At 38.7% G+C, this 19,176-nt stretch overlaps 1 long non-coding RNA gene across 1 annotated transcript in view; it reads left to right on the top strand.

Annotated features, from left to right (window-relative positions):
* The window catches only part of LOC140511370 (uncharacterized), a 69,539-nt gene extending 62,880 nt beyond the window's left edge, over positions 1–6,659 (top strand). The window contains exons 2-3 of the long non-coding RNA XR_011969520.1: positions 3,820–3,924; positions 6,110–6,659. This is a non-coding gene — a long non-coding RNA (uncharacterized lncRNA). The remainder of the gene's footprint in view (positions 1–3,819; positions 3,925–6,109) is intronic.
* The last annotated feature ends 12,517 nt before the right edge of the window (positions 6,660–19,176 follow it).

Raw genomic sequence — 19,176 nt, 5'->3', positions numbered from 1 at the left:
ACAGCTGTCCAGACTGCCTATATTTTAAAGGAGTTATCCTTCTCTATTTTCTCCATTTCCAGCCTTGAAAGCCACTGTAACAACTCTGTTCTTCTTTACTAGGAGGGATAGACACACGGCAGTCTCTAAATAATACACATAAGCTACCCATCTTCATAACTGCATCTGTTAAAAAAAAATGGTGGAGCACTTCCTCTGAAATCCACAAAGAATTAAAGTCATATGGTAAATTCTGATAATTGCTTTCAGGAGGAAATCTTGGCCCAAACACTAAGCCAAGTTCTTCATTTCATCCACGTCAGAAATACAGACTGTCTCTACATATAGATTAGCATAGCCACCAGCAACTCACAAAGCTGTATATGCTTTTGAAAGACTGGATGGGTCCCCACCAGCTTGAAATATTGCCTAGGATTATCCTCTAGTAATTAGCATTTTCCTGATCCACCTCATTCCCTTTCTATGAAATCATGTCAATATTTCACAAGAAGCTGCAGCATTGGCACAGAGAAATGTAAAAAACAGTCTGCTTACCTCTTTAGTTGGTCAAAGTTGGTTAAAGAAATTAGAGATGGAAGTGTTAAAAGTAGAAAAAAATCTTAATCTACTGGAACCAAAACAGATGCATTCTAGCTCAGCATCAATGAAGAAGGTTAGTCAAGTGCCTGGACTTGGAAATTGGGAAAGATACAACTACACAGGGTGGAGAGAGACGTTTTGAAGCCTACACTAATCTGTCCTTCCGAGTTCATAATTTGATCCTTAATTATGGTCTGGCCCATAGGACCCTTGTTATGTCAGCTTTATTTGGTAACTACCTCTTATTTTCCAGCTATTTGTTGTGTGACCTAGATATAAGATCCTTCAGTCCAAGGAATGTATGCTACACTTTTTTCTGTATCCCCTACAACTTGGCAAAGTTCTGAACATAAGTCATTTCAAGTCAGCAAATATCTATGAAATGCGTATTATGCTCCATGCTAAGCACTGAGAAAAGAAGGAGAAAAGGAAAGAACAAGCATTTATTAAGTACAAATATTGTCTTCATTTGATCCTCACCATAACCCTGGTGAGGTAGCTTCTATTATTATACCCACTTTACCATTGAGGAAAGTGAGGCAGATAGGTCTTTTTGATTCCAAAGCCTGTGTGCTATCCACTGTGCAACCTAGCTGCAAAAGAAAGAAAGGCTAAAACAGTCCCTACCTATCAACTGGGGAGACAACATGGAAACAACTATATATTTACAAGGTATATGACAGGCTAAGTCATCAGAGTCAAATGATAATAATAAAAAAAAAAAAAGCCCTGGATTCAAGCCCCACTCCTATCTCTGGGCAAGCCACATAATATCTTAATGCTCTTCCAGACACCTCTCTAAAATGATAAACGACAGCGAAGGTGCCAAATTGCATTGGTAGAGGTAGTTGAGGCATCTGGGAGCTCATTATACAGATGAAAGGATAGTTCCTAACTATCCTGAATGAACACAAAATTAAAGGAGAGTCTGGAGGGACTAGAATTTGTACTATCCAGAATTTGAGGAATTCAATTTAACTTCAATTTAACCAGAATTTATTGGGTATATATAATGTGCTAGGCAATAGAGATACAAAGTTAAAGGGGAAAGATAAAGTCCATGCCTGAAGGAGCTTCCACTCTATTAAGGGGAAACAATATGGCTACAACAATGAAAAATTAAATACAAAGTATTTCAGTAGCAAGTTATCAGGGCAGAAGAATTTAATCAGGGAGAGGGAGACAGCAGGCCTTGGGTGGGTTAGTAGAGGAAGAGGAATGTGGGATAGGTGACAGCCAGCTTGGTCTGTATACTTTAAATACTACTGCCAGTTTTTATACCAATCGATCCATAACCATGGAAGCACTTAATTTTCCACTGTGGTGATTTATGTGTTAATCATCCGTCCTAAAGGAGACTCAAACAGATTTGACAGACCATGTTATTTCACATTTGCACAAGTCTTTCTCTTGGCAAACATTTACTCCAATGATTTATCCTTCCCATTGCCTAGGCAAAGTGTCATGTATCCCCCAAGTGCTGAAATATGATCTGCAGATCCCACCCATTCTGTGAGGTAAATGATCCCCAGTTCCATTTATGAGAGAAGAAGTGGGCACAGAGAGGCTAAATGGTTTGCCCGGGGCTTTATGGTGAGCCAGTGGAGGATGATATCCAGAATCTAGGTCTTTATGGGTTCAGTCCTGTATTCAATCCATCAACCCTCAGCCAATCCATGCAGCTACAGTCCAGAAAGGCAGGTTGGCCAATGCCAGGAACCAAGGCAGGTAGTCAAGAATTGAGAAATATCATGACACCAGACAGCTAAGGGCAAACTTCCTGCCAACACAGATGGTAGGCCAGCTCTGCCAAAGTGAGGTAGAGAGACTTGATGAGAAAGGGCTTTTCTTCAGTATTCTTTATTGAAAACACCTTAATTTCCCAAATGTCTTCTATACACATATCTTTCCTTTCCCCCCAACCCCTTTCCCTATGCACTAAGATGTATGGGAATAATTTACTTTCCTATCCACTTCCTTCTAATGTGTGATTTCTTTCCCTGAGAGCAGTGAAACTTTAATAGTTGAGAGGTTTGGATGATTAACATTAATGGGAGTTGCCTGTGTTAATCCCTTGTGCATAAGTGGAAGAATTGATTTTGATCTGTTAAACCTTTCCAGATTTAGCCTTTGCACAGCTCAGGCAATGCAGTGTCAGAAGAATTGTGTAAATGCATTTTATTCAAAATTGAAGGATTTTAAACACATGGAGGTCAGAGCCCTGACCCATAACCATGAGAAATAGAAATGCTACTGCCTGTCCAAGAAGTAGGATTTCCAACAAGCCAAACAAGAAAATATACAGGGACAATTGGAGAAAGAGCCACTTCCCTAGAGAAACCAAGAAACCAATATTGCTGAATGTTTGATTCCTGCTGCCTAGAAAAAGGCAAATATTCAGCCAGATGTCTGCTTAGAATCTGGAAAAAGCCTTAATGATTTCAGCCCAGCTTAGTTAAAATGGCAGTCATTTGCTAGACAGTAATTTCTTGACCTGAAAGAGTTAAGAAGACTAAGGATAAAACACATATTGGAGAAAGAGATTGCCTGAAGTTCTAAATTCACAAGGAAATGGTTTCCTTCTATTGCTGAACTTCTGGGTCATTCCAAGATTCTCATCAAGGAATCCAATCTGCCCATATTCCTACCATTCAAAATATACTGCCTTGGTCCCCTAATTCTTTCTTTCATTCATTCATTCAATAAGGTATTTATTGAGTGCCTACTAGTCACATCACTGTGTTAGGGACTGAGGAGGTGCTAGCCCTAGCAAAGTGTAAAACTTATTTGGGGAAATTATTTGGGAGCCAGATGAAGGGAAGGAGGACATTAGGAGATGTTCAGATAAGTGGCAGGTATATGGCTCTGAAAACTGGAACAGCATTTCTAATACTTCTAAAATGTAACACAATGTTCATCAGTAGCACCTGCAAAAATAATGAAAGAAAAGAAAGGGTATGAGGGAGTATAAGCATCTCGGGGAGTCCAGTTATCTAAGTAGTAACTGACACAGATGAGAGACAAATCAAGAGTATTGGAAGCAAACTGCAGGAAGACTGAACAAGGAAAGACCTCAAATAGAAATGAAATCTCTATGTAAAGGCTAATGAATGTTCTTTTTCTATTTTGGGGGGGGAGGGGTACTCAAGATTTTAATTTTTCAATGAAATCCATCATAATTAGATCATTAGCATAATAACTGGCATTTATATATTTTCTATTTATTTATTTTATTAATAGAATTTTCTACAAATATCTGAGGCCCAAAGCACCAGCATTTATAGAGGACCTACTCTGAAGAAGACTCAAATCTGTAACATCTGGCATGAACTTCAGATCATTAAGGTACCAGAGCCTTTATCACTCCAAACCATTCAGTATCCTTGCCAAGAAAACCCCAAATGGGGTCACAAAGAGTTGGATACGACTGAAACGACTGAACACCTTCTTGACTCCAGGCCTCATGTTCTATCCACTGTGCTATCTAGATATCCAAAAGAACATCCCATATCAAACCATAGGCTTAGTTTCTCATTTTTATAAAATCTTTATGAAACTCCCTTATGACAGTCAAGGTGAGCCTACATAAAGTACATGCTATATAACTTTAGAGACGGAGAGTGCCCTTCTGGGTGTGCCTCATCATTCTTACCTCACATTTTAGAATGAGTTGGGCTGGCAATAAGGTGGTACTTGATGTCACTGAAATGTTGGAACATCAATTATTTAGTGAGCCACACACCCAGAGTTCCATATTGTCTCTACGCATCATACCCTCGGCATTTGCAATGAACAGGCAGAGAAACTGACATCATTGCTCCACACTGACTTTGTGCTCTGTCATCATAAGTCTATAGAGGGTCAGAGTTCCAATAAGTTGGTTCTCCCAGTTCATCCTTCCCTTTTCCCTTTGACTTAGGGCATAAGATACTTTATCAAAGGCTCTGCTAAAATATGTGCAAACTCTATCAAGCATTCAACCAATCTATCAATTTAATAGTCCTATCAAAAGAGGAAATAAGATTTGGTTGTCATGACTTTTGTTATTGTAATCCTTTTGTGAGAGTAGTTAGGTTTTTGGGGTTTCTTTGCTATGAATTTAATTACTTTAGTGATTGGAAGATCCCTATATTTCTGATAAAAATTGATGACCTTAATGACCGTAATGAATTATTTGGTCAATATACTGCTGAAGTCTATTTTACAGTATTTCATTTAGTACTTTTTTTCATTAGTAATATTAGTTTATAGTTCTTTTTCTCTCTTTTATAGTTCCCTGGGTATTTGAATTGCATTTGTTTCATTGAAGTAGCTTGTTAAATTCATAGAATGATTTTGGTAGAGACCTTCAATCATTATATTTTCAGTGGTTTATGTGACACTGTGATTAGTTCTTCTGTAAATATTTGGTGTAATTCCTTTATAAGTCAGTCTAGGACTGAAGTTGTTTTTCCCCCATGGGAGTTGCTGAGATGGGAATCATATCAGAAACAGTTGTACAGTGAAATTATTGACTAGTTAGAGCAAAGATCAAAATCAGCACCATATTAGAAGAAAGGATGTGAGAAAAAGTATTGTGAATAATCACAGCAACTTTGACCTGATCCTTTCAAACAATTCATCAATGCAGAAAAATGGGAAATGGAAAAAAGACAAAGAAACTGACCTTGAATATTACCATTTCCCACAAAAGTTTAACCAATGTAAAACAGTTACTACAAGAAGCAAATTAAGAACTCAGAAAGAATCTTAGCTGGCAAGTACTTAATCTCCTTACCGAGTGAAAAGACATGGTGGTGAAAGTCAACAGTGAATAATAAATTTTATTTTCAAAACAATATAAAAGAGGAAAGCAGAAGATTATAAGCCATATCCTTTCACATTATTTAAAAAAAACAATGAAAGTGAAAATAAGCTTTTAGAGAGCTTGGTGGGAGTCAAAATAAGCCACATCATCTACAGAGCATTCATAGATGAAATAGCAGTAGGGCAAAAAAAAAAAAAAAATTATGGTAAATGTGCGAATGTTGGGGGAGGGCAAGGGAGAATTGCCAGCATTTTTATAATCATCTGTTTTCATCATCAAGTATAGCAGAATCATCATTTTTGGACTCTAACCCCTCAGTCCCCAAAGTGTTATATACAGAAGTTCAAAAGCATTTAAGATGAAGCTGGAAAGAGATATTGGACTGGACCAAGCACATACCATGGAAATCAATGCTTGAGGCAACACAATTTTGAAAACATTGAGTCATTATTTTATGAGCTATTTCAGGGAGGGAAAGGTGCTAAAAGAATTGAAAAAGAATCATCAATGATATTATTACTCCCTACCCCCGGGTTACCAGTAATAACTAGCCTTATATAGCACTTTAAGATTTACAAAACACTTTACAAATATTACCTCATTTTATCCTCTTGACAGCCCTGTGAGGCAGATGATTTTACTGATAAGGAAACTGGATGCTATTATTTTTCACATTTTACAGATAAGGAAACTAAATGCTATTATTTTATTTACTTTTTACAGATAAGGAAACTAAGTCAAACAACTAGCAACTGTCTGAGGCTGGATCTGAACACCAGTCCACTCCAGTATCCTTGCCAAGTAAACCCCAAATGGGGTCACAAAGAGTTCGATATGTATGAAGCAACTGACCACTTTCTTGACTTTAGGCACCATACCCTATCCACTGTGCTATCTAGATATGCAAAAGGACATCAACCTACCCAACCATAGGCTTTCTCATTTTTACAAAATGTTTGTGAAACTCCTGTATGACAGTAGTAAACGCCTTTGGTGAACCTACATAAAGTACATGCTACATGCCTACTAAGGGTATCCATGATGTGATACGGAATGAAAAGGAACAAGCAAGCTTTCACAAGTTATATTTTGCAGCATCTTTACAGTCATATAATTGACTGGAAGGTGCAAGGAAACAAGATACAGCTGCCTTTACTGTTTGTTGATTGTCAAAAAGCATTTGACTTCATAGAGCATAGCCTTAAGCTAAGCTCTCCTGAAACAAGGAGTCTCTTGCGCATATGTTAAGATTATACAATGTTTCTTAATAAATACAGTTGTAGAGACTTTAACAATTCTCCGATTACAGTATGAACATTAAGTGGGGGATAAACCAAGGTGATGTTTGCTTACCAAGGTACTGATGACTGACTGTCACAAACTATTCCTGCACAGGTTCCAAAATACATAAGGTATTCCTTAGAAATGTTGAGGTTCTCCAGGGTCTTCCTGAGTTTGTAAATCATATTACATCATTTGAATCATGCCTCAGAACATTGCTGGGGCTCCTTAATGATATCTGTCATTACTCAAAAGAGATTGAGCCTAAGGAAAAATTTAATGGTTGTTGAGTGACATCATGATAGAGACATAACATAACATAAACATATATACAATACACATATATGTATATATGTGTATGAAACACTAGTACATACATACGTATATATGTATACACATATGCAAACATAAATACATATATGTATTGTATGCACATGCACGTGTTTATGTGTGTGTGTATATTATATATACAGATATAAGTCCATGTGTCAGTTTCTGGTATTGGCACTGAGGATGTGCAATGCATTGGACCCAGACCTGAATAAGAAGTAGAGAGCTGGCTGTATGACCCTTTAGAAATTGTCCAGTTCTTCAGTGACCTCAAACTATTCCCTGGAACAAAAAAAAAAATACCAACCTAACAAATACCAAATACCAACCTAACAATACTTATGATGGTGAATCTTGTAACACATACACACACACACATACACACACACACACACACACAATAAATCCTAAGATACATACTAGTCATAAGAAAGCTTCTGCATGTTCTATAATCTGTAGCCCAGGGGCCCCAAACAGTTGGCTTAGATGGACCCCACTCTCTGGAGTTACAAAAACAATATTGGGACCTAAAAGAAAAAGTCATTTTTAAAAAAATTTTAACTAATATGTTCCTACCCATGGATTACTTTTGAAAACTCCAAATATACCATAAATGTTAGTATGTCTTTTACATTCATGGCAACAAATGCATATTGGATAGAAGATGGTCTTTATTTTTCCCCACAGAAAACATAAAAGATACAAAAGACTCATAAGAAGCCATAGAAAGAACTTGCATTTAAGCCATAAGCTCCCCTTGGAAAGAAATTCCTAGGTTCCTCATGGTTTCCAAATCCCTGCTTCTTCAAGAGGCTTTTCCCATTTCCCCTCTGACACTTTGCCCCACTACTGGTATCTTCACTCTGAGATTACCTCCCATGCACTTATTTGCAAGTTGTTTCCTTTATTAGACTATGTAGAGCACCTTGAGTGTGGAGACCATGATTTTGCCTTTCTCTGTGTCCTTAATGCATAGCGCAGTGCCTAGCACATAGTAGGAGCTTAATAAATACTTGTTTTTGATAATGATGGTGATGATAATGGGGGTGGTAGTGCCAAGCTTCCTTGGAAGAGGGCTCAGGTTCACTGGTCAGTCCTCTGAATAGGAAAAGGAAAAAAAAATGCATGGATGGTATTGAGAGAGGTCTGTCTATTTCTTTTTAATAGAGTGACATAGAGGGGTGTTTCCTCTGATAAAATAGAAGTAGGTAGGCTGCACAATTAATTGATAGACCACTGGGTCTAGAGTCAGGAAGACTTTAATTCAATTGCAGCCTTACACACTTAATAGCTGTGTGACCTTAGGTGAAGTACTTAACCTCTACTTGCCTCAGTTTCCTCATCTGTAAAACAGGGATAATAACCTCAAAGGGTTGTTATAAGAATCAAATGAAATAACATTTTTTTGGATGAGAGAAGGCAAGGCAATTGGGATTAAGTGACTTGCCCAAGGTCACACAGCTAGGAAGTGTCAGGTCCTCCTGACTCCAGGGCCAGTGCTCTATTCATTATGCCACCTAGCTGCCCCAAATGAAATAATATTTGTAAAAAGAACACTTAAAACAATGGGCTAGCATATAGTAGGTGCTATGTAAATTCAGCACAGTGTCTGGCACATAGTAGTTGCTATATAAATGCTTATTCACTTCTCCTCACCACTAGAACAAAAGTGTATCCTCCTAAGAAACATAGGCAACCAATTATCTAGAAGGCAGACTCTGGGACTAGAAACCACTCAGAAACTGTATTTATTCTCCTAGCAAGATGCCAATGGATTATCTACAGTACACTGGGGAAAATATAAGGGAAAAGGTTTATTCAAGGTTTTTGCCAGGATTTGAAGTTGATGTCACTGGGTTGAACACTGAAAACTACACATTATTGCCTTTTTAAAAAATGTTAGAATGACATTTACCCATCCCCATTCCTACTATACTTCTCCCTTTCTTGTATTGAGCATACAATATGCTCAATTTGTATAGGTCTGAAAGAGAAACATTAAGGTCCCCAAATATTATAGGGTTTTTTCTATTTCTCTCGTTAATTCAATTAACCTTTTCTTTAAGTACTTAGGTGCCAAGCCAGGGTGCAGGGTGTGTTCAGGAAAGACTAGTATCTCAAGTGTGATGGCTGCTGATCAATTTTCAGAATTGTCTTCCACCTTTGGTGTCCACCTGCTCCACTGAATTCTCACCTGTGGCTCCAAGAAGCTGTAGCATACACAAGGGCCACACCCAATAAATCATTTTATCAGATGGACCAAACCAGGTTGAGGGTAACAAGGGGTCTCAAACCCATTGGTGAGTTAGGGGGATGTCTACCCCAAGCATGTGAAGACTTCCCCTGGTGGAATAGATGGATGACAATAACTTGTTTCAATGGCCCCAAAAGCAGCTTAAACAGGCAATGTGGAGCAGAGCTTGGTTAGACATCAAAGATGCACAGGTCATCCACTGCATCCTGAGCCATCACCAGTCATCTTGATTCTGTCCTACCACTGGACTGTGATGACTCTGGAGGAAAGAATGAGGCTGATGACTTCATGCAACTCTGCCTCACTTAAATCCAATTTACACACAAATCAAAAGACATCACCCATACCATTTTACTATTATCTCAAAGTCCTGTAGTGATAGGCAAGTGCTGAAGCAGCAGGCACGCATACACTGGGAACTGTAGTCACAGCCCTGCACACAGGTGGCCCAGGTCATAGGGTCATTTCTCACTGAAAGCAGCAGTGAGACTCGGCAGCCCCCCTGGGTGTCTGAGCATCCTTTTAAGGATCACAATGCTCACCTCCTGGTATGTGAGGAAGGAGGCTAGAAAAAGTGGCCTAAAATTTTTCTACTTACCCTACCCTGGCCTGATTACCACAGCAGGCAGGGAATTGCACTCACTGGTTGAAACACAAAGAAGCGTACAAAAACATCTGCAAAGATGATTCCATTCACCATTGGCACATGGAACATGTGCACACTTACAAACAACACAAAATCCAGTAGACCCGAAAGATGAGCAGCTTTTGTTGCAAAGTATCACATCCAAATAGCAGCCCTGTGTGAAACAAGGCTGACGTATTTTTTGCAATCAGAACTAATTTAGTCAACAAGCTGGTATGCCTGCCAAAAGGAGAGAATGACAGGCGCATGATAATGTGATTGCCACTTACAGGAAAACATCATGCCACCATCATTGATGCCTATGCTCCCTCCATGACGAACCCTGATGAGCTCAAAGAAAAATTTTATGAAGACCTAGAGTCCCTTATCATCGATGTGCCAAAAGAGGACAAGCTTATAATTCTGGGTGACTTTAATGCTAGAGTAAGCTTCGACTAAGAGACTTGGCAGGGAGGAATGGAGTTGGAAACAGCAACAGCAATGGTCATTTACTGCTGAAGACTTGTGCATCACATGACCTTTTCATCACCAACACTGTCTTTCATTTACCTAAGTGCAATAAAACTTCATGGATGCACCCTGGCAGCAAACATTGGCATCTAACAGACTATGTGATTGTAAGAAGAGATAGGCAAGATGTAAGAGTGACAAAGGCAATGCGTGGTGCACAGTGCTATACTGATCATAGACTTACCCTTTCCAAGCTAAATGTTCACATTCATCAAAGTGCTGTCCCCAAGGTAAAATGACTACCAGAAGAATTAATGTCAGCAAATTAGAGCTCTTTTCTGAACAATTTGTTGCTAACTTGGAGGGAAAGTTGAGCTAACACAGAGTTAGCAACAGTGGAGCAGAAAAGCAATGGGTAGCTTCCAGAGATTTGGTGTACAGCAGTGCATTTGCTCATCTGGATCAGAACACTCACAAACACCAAAACTAGTTTGATGAAAATTATGGGGAAATTCAGAAACTGATAAATGAAAAACGAGAACTCCACAGGATTTATCAGCAGGATAGTTTATCCATCTCTAAGAAGGCAGCGTTTAATTCCATGAAAAGTAAAGTACAAGCAAAACTGCAAGAGATGCAGGATTCCTGGCTCAATAAGAAATTCAGTTTTATGCTGATAGTAACAATCCAAAGCGCTTTTATGATTCCCTGAAGGCTATTGATGGACCAAAAATGTATGGTGCATCACACCTACTCAGTGCTGATGGAGCCACATTGGTTAAGGATAAGGACATGATCCTAGATAGATAGATTGAACATTTCCATAGTGTTCTCGAAAGATCATCATCCATCAATGCTGAGGCCCTTGACTGTATAACTCAGGTTGAAGTTAATCCCTCCCTAGCTGAACTTCCAACATAAGAAGAGGTTTTGAATGCCATTAGGCTCCTTTAATGGGGCAAAGCACCTAGTTCTGATTGTATTCCAGCTGAGATTTACAAGGTAGGGAGTCCATTGCTCAAACAAAAGCTGACTGAAATTTTCCAGGTTACATGGCAAGAGAATGCCTCCATTGTCCATCTTTATAAGGGTAAAGGAAATAGATTGTCCTGCGACAATCACAGGAGGGTCTCTCTCTTAGTCATTGCTGGAAAGATTCTTGCCAGAGTCCTCTTTAATAGGCTGATTCTTCACCTGGAAGGTGGTCACATACCTGAGAGCCAACATGGCTTCAGAAAGGGCCAAGGAACAGTTAATATTGTGTTTGCTGCCCGACAACTCCAGGAGAAATGCCAGGAGCAGAACAGAGGTCTGCACACAACGTTTATAGATCTGACCAAGTCCTTTGACACTGTTAGTCATGAGGGCTTATGGAAAATTATGTCAAAATTTGGTTGCCTGGAGATGTTCATCAATATTGTACAACAATTTCATGATGGTATGTTTGCCTGGGTTCTAGGTAGTGGACGATACTCTCGTGCCTTCCCAGTCACCAATGAAGTGAAACAAGACTGTGTGCATGCTCCCATGCTTTTTAGCATGATGTCTTCAGCCACGTTGTTAAAAGCTTTCAATGAGGATGATCATGGTCTTAAGGTCAACTACCATACTGATGGTAAATTCTTCAATATGAAAAGGCTGCAAGCCAAGACCAAAGTGGAGGGAGTGTTGGTGTATGATTTTCTGTTTGCAGATGATAGTGCACTCAATGCAGCCTCTGAAGCTGAGATGCAACAAAGTATGTATCAATTCTCTGCTGCCTGTGCTAATTTCAGTCTAATAACACCAAAAAAACACAGGTGCTCCATCAGCTACCACCACAACATCCAAACGTGGCACCATTGGTTACAACAAATAGAGTAGTCTTGAATGCTGTGGATAAGTTCACTTACCTTGGTAGTATACTTTCCAGGGATGCACACATTGATAATGAGGTTGATGCATGCATTGCCAGAGCTAGCTTAGTGTTTGGGAGGCTCTGAAGAAGAGGTATTAGACTGAAGGTCTACAGAGCTACTGTGTATGCCTGTGAAACAAGGACAGTCTACCAACACCTTCCCAGAAAACTGAATCGCTTCCACTTTAATTGTCTTAGGAAGATTCTGAAGATCACCTGACAGGATAAGGTATCAGACACTGAGGTCCTTACTTGAACTAAACTGCCAAACATTCAGACTATGCTTCAGAGTACACAACTCAGACGGGCTGACCACACTGTTCGAATGCAAAATGTACACTTGCCAAAAAGACTATTTTAAGGAGAACTCAGCTGGGGCAGGTGATCACATGATGGTCAGAAGAAACAATACAGGGACACTTCCAAGGTCTCTCTCAGGAACTTTGGAATTGATTGTATGACGTGGGGGACACTGACACAGGATAGCTCAGCATGGCGTGCCCACATCAGAGAAGGTGTTGTGCTCTTTGAGCAAAGCAGAATTGAAACAGCTCAAAGGAAACATAGAAAGAGCAAATTTAGAGTATCCACCCCAAATGTTCACACAAACTACCTGGGCCCAATCTGTGGCAGAGCATTCTGAGCTCATATTGGTCTGCTGAGTCACAGTTGGACACGCTGAAACTTGACTTTATCATAGCGATGTCATTTTGATCCTCTTTGAGGACAAAGAACAACAACCAACCAAGCAGGTGCCAAGCCACTTGGTGCATATATATTAAATGTAGATGTTGTCTGGTGTCTTTACGAATATAGTTTACCTTTTTATCTCTTTTAACCATGTTTATTTTTACTGCTGTCTTATCTGAGAACATGATCTACCCCTGTTTTTTTTTTTTAATTTGCCCAAAGTATAATAAATTCTGCTCCAGTCTTTCATTTTAACCCAGAGTAAATATATTTCAAGTGTTTTTCTCGTAAGCAATATATCATGAACTTCTTCTACCTTCCTCCATCTTTTGGGTAAATTTATCCAATTTGTATTTGGGATTATGATTATTAATTGTATTTCCCTCCCCTATATTTGCCTTTATAAGGAAGGAGATAATGAAAAAGACAAAATATGATCAATACTAGTCATCTCTAATTACTAATGTTCTCTACTTCACCACATCCAGACAGCAGTCACCGATTCTTCTACTTTTTCCCCCTTTCCTTTTAAGTTCACTTTTATGAGGTTTCCTCAAATGTTGTCTCATTTTTTTTCCTTGTGTAGTAGAAATTGGCCACTGAGCCCAGGCCACATGAGTATGTGCAAAGTGCTGCTAATTCAATTCCCCATATGGAAAATTATGGGGAACCTGTTTCTAGGAAACTGATAATGAAGAATGGAAGTACTTGGAGAGGTCTGTAGCATGAGTAGACACTAGTTACCTGGTTTCAATCTGTTAAGCACATGATAGGGAGCATTCTTTTTGATTGACTGGAGGTGAAATATAAAAGCATTAGACAGTTAAACCCATGATCTTTCTCTTTGTGTGTCTCCTTCCTAGCCGCAACTGTCTGGTAGAAGACAATGCTGAAAGTAGAGAGGTTGGCACCCTCTTCCTCTAAAGCCAGCATGTGGCCAATTAGTACAAGCTTCAGCTCCTTGCCTCTATATTCATTCTTTCATTTTAGATCAAAGAGACCTAAATGTGAACATTCCTCATTCAGGCAACAGCATTTTAATGGTGAAATCTTTTCTCCACAACTACCCTGCTTTTGGACTTCTTTGGTCTTCTCGATCATGCCTTCATGCCACAGGAAACTTAGCATCAGGAAATCTCATTTTCCTACAAGAATGAATTAGCCTATTCCCTAAAAGATAAATGATCAAAGTTTATGAACGAATAATTCTCAAAGGAAACACTAAAATGCGTTCACAGTCAAGTGAAAAAAGTTCCAAATCGTCATAATAAGAGAAATACAAATCAAAACAACCTTGAGATTCACCACACATCTTGTAAATAGGCAAAAATGACAAAAAATGCTAACAGTCAATGTTGGAGGGGTCATGCAAAGATAGGCATATATATACATCGTTAGTGGATCTGTGAAGTGGTATAACCACTTGGGGAAGAAATTTGAAATTATGCAAATGAAGTAACTAAACTATCCAAGCCCTTTGGACCAGATACTCCATTACTGGGTATATACCCCAAAGAAGCTTCCAGTCTAGTCTGAAGCCCTCAATAGAATGACCAAAACAAGAATTCCAGACCAAAGAGGAGCCTCCAATTCTATAACTTAAGACCTGTAGAGCTTCCCACTGAGCAACTAGTAGCTGAATCCAATAGCAGTCTACTAAAATTTCCAATCAGGAACAGGAACAGGAACTTGGTTAGGCATATTCCCTATACTTGAGCTTTACTACAATAGTACTTTAATTTTGTGATCACTCTTCCACCTGTCCTGGATGCTGGGTGTATTTGTGGAAATTTATGTCCTGGTACTAAGAAATTCTTTCCTTCAACTAATGTCTGGAGAGAGAATAACCTTGGTTTTTTTTTGCTACACCATTTGCTATAATATTTTTCATGAAAGAACTGAGTGTATGGAATGATTTTAAGGGGAAGAACACTTTTGGGGCCTTGATCTCAGATCCAAATCCAGATCAGGAACTTGTTGAGCTCAGATCAGGAGGGCAATAATTAGATTTCCTTTGCTTCTGAATACATTTATAACAGTACTTTTTGTACTAGCTCAGAACTGTATGCAAATTTGATATCCATCAATTGTGGAATGGCTAAGCAAATTGTGGTGCATTTATGTAATGGAATATTATTGTACTGCAAGAAGTGATATGTGTAATGAATACAGAGAATCATGGAAAGATTTATATGAATTGATACAGAATGAAGGAAGCAAAGCTGAGAAAACAACAATGTAAATAGATAAAACAACAACACACCAAAAAAAAAAAGTAATTGCAGTAAAATTATAAAGATTGGGACTTGAATGAAGAGATAAAAGCAGACACCTCCAATCGACCACTTCATGAACCTTGTAGGTCCACCAGTGTTGCATATTGTCCATGTTCTCAAAATTTTTCAGTGGATTGATCAGTTCTGCTTTTTTTTTTTCTTCTCCAAAATAATACTATCTGTTTGGATCTTGAGGAGGGTCAGGAGAAGGGATACATAAAACTATGGTTATTAAGAAACAGAAAACATCAGTAAAAATGTGTTTTTAAAAATTGAATTGGCCTTGGTACTCACATCTCATCAGCACCCTCTGTGCCTCTGATTGGAGCCTCTGACTGAAGAGCAAAGTCATGAGCTCCAACACCTTTATTTAATGAAAGACCCCTACATGCTTTTCTCCTCATTTTCTACAACTACTTTGGACTTCTTTGGACGTATTCGTCATACTCTTTTCTCTGTCCCTTCAGTTTTTCCGCTGCTTGGTAAGTGTCATCTTCTCCTACTAGATTGTGAGCTCCTTGAGATCAGGGACTGTTCTTTACTTTTCTTTGTATCCCCAGCATTCAGCACAATGCCTGGCACATAGAAGGTGCTAAATAAATGTTTATTGACTATCTAATTGACTCATATTAGCTTCGATATCAGTAGTTGGCATGATTCAGTAATACAGTAACAGAGCTAAACAATGATCATATCGACAAGTGCAAAAGTCTAAAATCTTCTCACGTGGAACTGACTTATAAGGAAAAATACATGCTGGAAAAACCACTATACAATTAGAGCCTAAAACAAAGATGGGGGAAAATAGCCAATTTCACTAGGATTCCCAAAACTATAGTATATAAAAGTCTAAGTCCCGGGTAGACAATTTCTCTAGAGGTCCCCCAAAATATTAAAAACACAATTTTAAGCCAGATGAGGATCCAAATATTTCTCTGTAGGGGCTCACTAATGCAACTCATGATTCTACTAGTCAAATAGGTCTAGAGAAGAATGACTGTTACTACTTTCAGGTATAAGTGGCTATCCTCCTAAATCCTGGTTCATAAACCCCTAATAGAGTTCTTCCACCTAAAATCATTCAGTACACTCAGTTCTTCCATGAGGGCATTTATTCAAATGGTATAGCAAAAAACCCAGAGATTATTATCTCCCCAGACAACAGCTGGGAAAAGAATCTCCCTAGTACCAAAGACATAATTTTCTACAAATACATCCAGCATCCAGGAAAGGTGGAAGAGTGATCACAACGTTAAAGTATTTTTTTAGTAAAGCACAAGTATAAGAAATATGCTTGACCAAGGAAACTCATAACTTTAGAACTATAAAACCTTAATAACCTTTTTTTTTCTCCAGAGGATCCTCATCAACCAGTTCAACTGGGATAGTTCTTCATAAGTCACCTCCTTTCCTTCTTGTTTGTATAGATTTCTGTTTGCACAACCCAATTATGTGAGATAATTTTCCTCATCTTTCCTTTCCTCCCTTGTGTATTCCTCTACCCATTCCTTTCCATTCTTCTAAGATCATCAAAATATAACAGAACTATTCCCAGTCATTCCCAGTATGACCCCTGATGATGATAGAGTTCTGAGAGGATACATTTATCATCTATTCATAAAAGAGTATAAACAGTTATCTTTTTTTAGTCCTTAGGATTGCTCTCATGTTTACCATTTTTATGCTTCTCTTGACCATTGTGTTTGTATTTCATATTTTTTGCTTAGCTCTGGTGTTTTCATCAGGAAAGCTTAGAAGTCCTCTATTTCATTAAAGATCCATTTTTCCCTTATAATATTATACTCAGTCTTTCTGGGTAAGTTATTATTGGTTGTGAGCCTAGATTTTCTGCCTCCTGTAAACATCACATTACAAGCTCTCCATTCCTTGTTGTCTGCTAAATTTGTATAATTCTGACTATGGCTCCTCAGTACTTGAATTCTTTTTGTATGTTAGCTTTCAGGAATTTTTTCTTTAATCTGGAAGCTCTGAATTTTGGCAACAATATTCCTGGGAGTCATAATATTCAGAGGCAAAGTCTGATCACTGCCCTTCTGATCTGAGCTGGCAAATCCCTGCTCTGGGTTTGAATCTAAGCAACTCTCTTGCAGAACCTGAACCTGAGTGGAAATTTTGGTAGGCTTCTACTGGATTCAGCTAAGATCTGCCAGGTGGGAAGTTCTGCAGGTCTTGAGTTACAGAATTGCAGGCTCCTCTGTCATCTGGTATTCTTGTCCTGGCCATTCTATTGTAGGTTTCAGACTGGGCTGGAAGCCAAGACTAAGATCCCATTCTGATCCTAGGGTTAAAGCCACAGTGCCGCTGCTTCCTTCTAAACTGCTCAGTAGATGCCTAGGATGTTCTGAAGCTAATTCCTACCAGCTTGTGAAAACTGAAGGTTAAATTTCTAGTGTCAGCATTTATACTTCAGAAATCAGCTAACCACAAATCAGGTCTTGATTTATTATCCTGTGGTTGTCCTGACTGAAGAAAGTGACAGAAAAAATGATAATCATGAAAATTAAACTTAAAAGTGTGCCCAGCTTTTTTTAGGGGGAAGAGTCAGTTGTTAAACATTTACCAGAATATCCCCATAGTGAGTGACAGCTGCCAATTGGCACCTGTTCCCTTATCCTGCAAAAAGTCATGGCTCCATGCCTTGGGCTATGGGATCTCATTTTGTCCAGGTATAGAGCTTCACGTTCTTTCAGTTCCTGGGTTCTGGCACATTCTATGCTGAACTTTCTTGTCCAGATCTCACTGCCAATGTTCACATGCTTTTCTGTTCCCCTAAGTCAATCTACATTGGACAAAAATGTCTCACTGTGATTTTTTGTCTTAGATTACCAATCAGGACTTGGTCTGGTGCATTTTCTGAAGCTTTGTGGAGAGGGTGTGTGGGAGAAGCTGGGTTAGACTTCTTCCTATTATTTTGCCCTCTTGGCTCCCTGAGCTCAATTCCCTTTTAATAATTTTCTTTTGTCCTTTCCTATACAAAAATAAATTTCCTTCCCATGGAAAACAGAAGCAAAATTAGACTGATTCTATCCTCTCTCCATCATCTATAATCCATGCCAAAGAGCAGTTCTAACCCTTTCATTGATCTGATACTTGCCCCCAATTCACTAACATAGCACTTTTTCTTGTCTTTAGCAATAGGTTCCAGCATAGTTTATTCTGAATTTTTACCCTCCTGATATTATTCTTCTAAGACTATGTTGCTTTTCTATATCATCTCCCATTAACTTCTGTATATCCGCATTAGCCTCATGAGACAATATTCTTTTATTCCTCACTAAAACCATATCTATTCATGCTGTCAGAATCTTATTCTTGAGGACTTGTCATCCCTCTCTAGCTGACCTCCATTAGAAAAGTAGGTCCTTAGATCTTATATTTTCTTTCTCTGAATTCCTTGAAATCCAAAATAGAGTGTGTATGTGAGACTACCCAACTTTCCTCTTCTCCCTCATATACATTTAAGACATGGCCATATAAAACCAATGTTCCCAGAGCTTCAGCAACCAGAGCTCCTTTTGATCAGAAGCAGGTCTAGAATAGCAATTTCCTTAAATTTCTTCTATTTTTAGAAGAATGAAATTACCATTAAGTCAAGTCAAGAATTTTCCAGCAGTTCTTTTGGCAGAGAGAGAGCTCTAGCAGATGTCCAAACAGCTGAAGTTCTTCACCACGGTTGTTATATCCTATCTTGCCGCCAGGTTTGTGATCCATTTCTTGAATTCATCATCAAATCCCTCCTGGCCTGGTGGTCTGTGGTATATTCTCTTTCTCCTTCTATCTATAGCCAAATGATCTCCAACCTCTGTATCCTGGATTTCTTCTTAAGAATTTATTAACTTAATCTAAAAGACAACTCCACTAATCTTTTATCTATTTTAGCCTTCCCCTTTTGCATAAGTTATATCTCATTTACAGTCATATTTCAGTCAGGAGTCTATCTCATGA

The sequence above is a fragment of the Notamacropus eugenii genome, chromosome 6 (assembly GCF_028372415.1).
Source record: "Notamacropus eugenii isolate mMacEug1 chromosome 6, mMacEug1.pri_v2, whole genome shotgun sequence".
NCBI lineage: Eukaryota > Metazoa > Chordata > Mammalia > Diprotodontia > Macropodidae > Notamacropus > Notamacropus eugenii.
The sequence above is the reverse complement of the archived record's forward strand: the minus strand, read 5'-3'. Positions and strand labels throughout refer to the sequence as shown.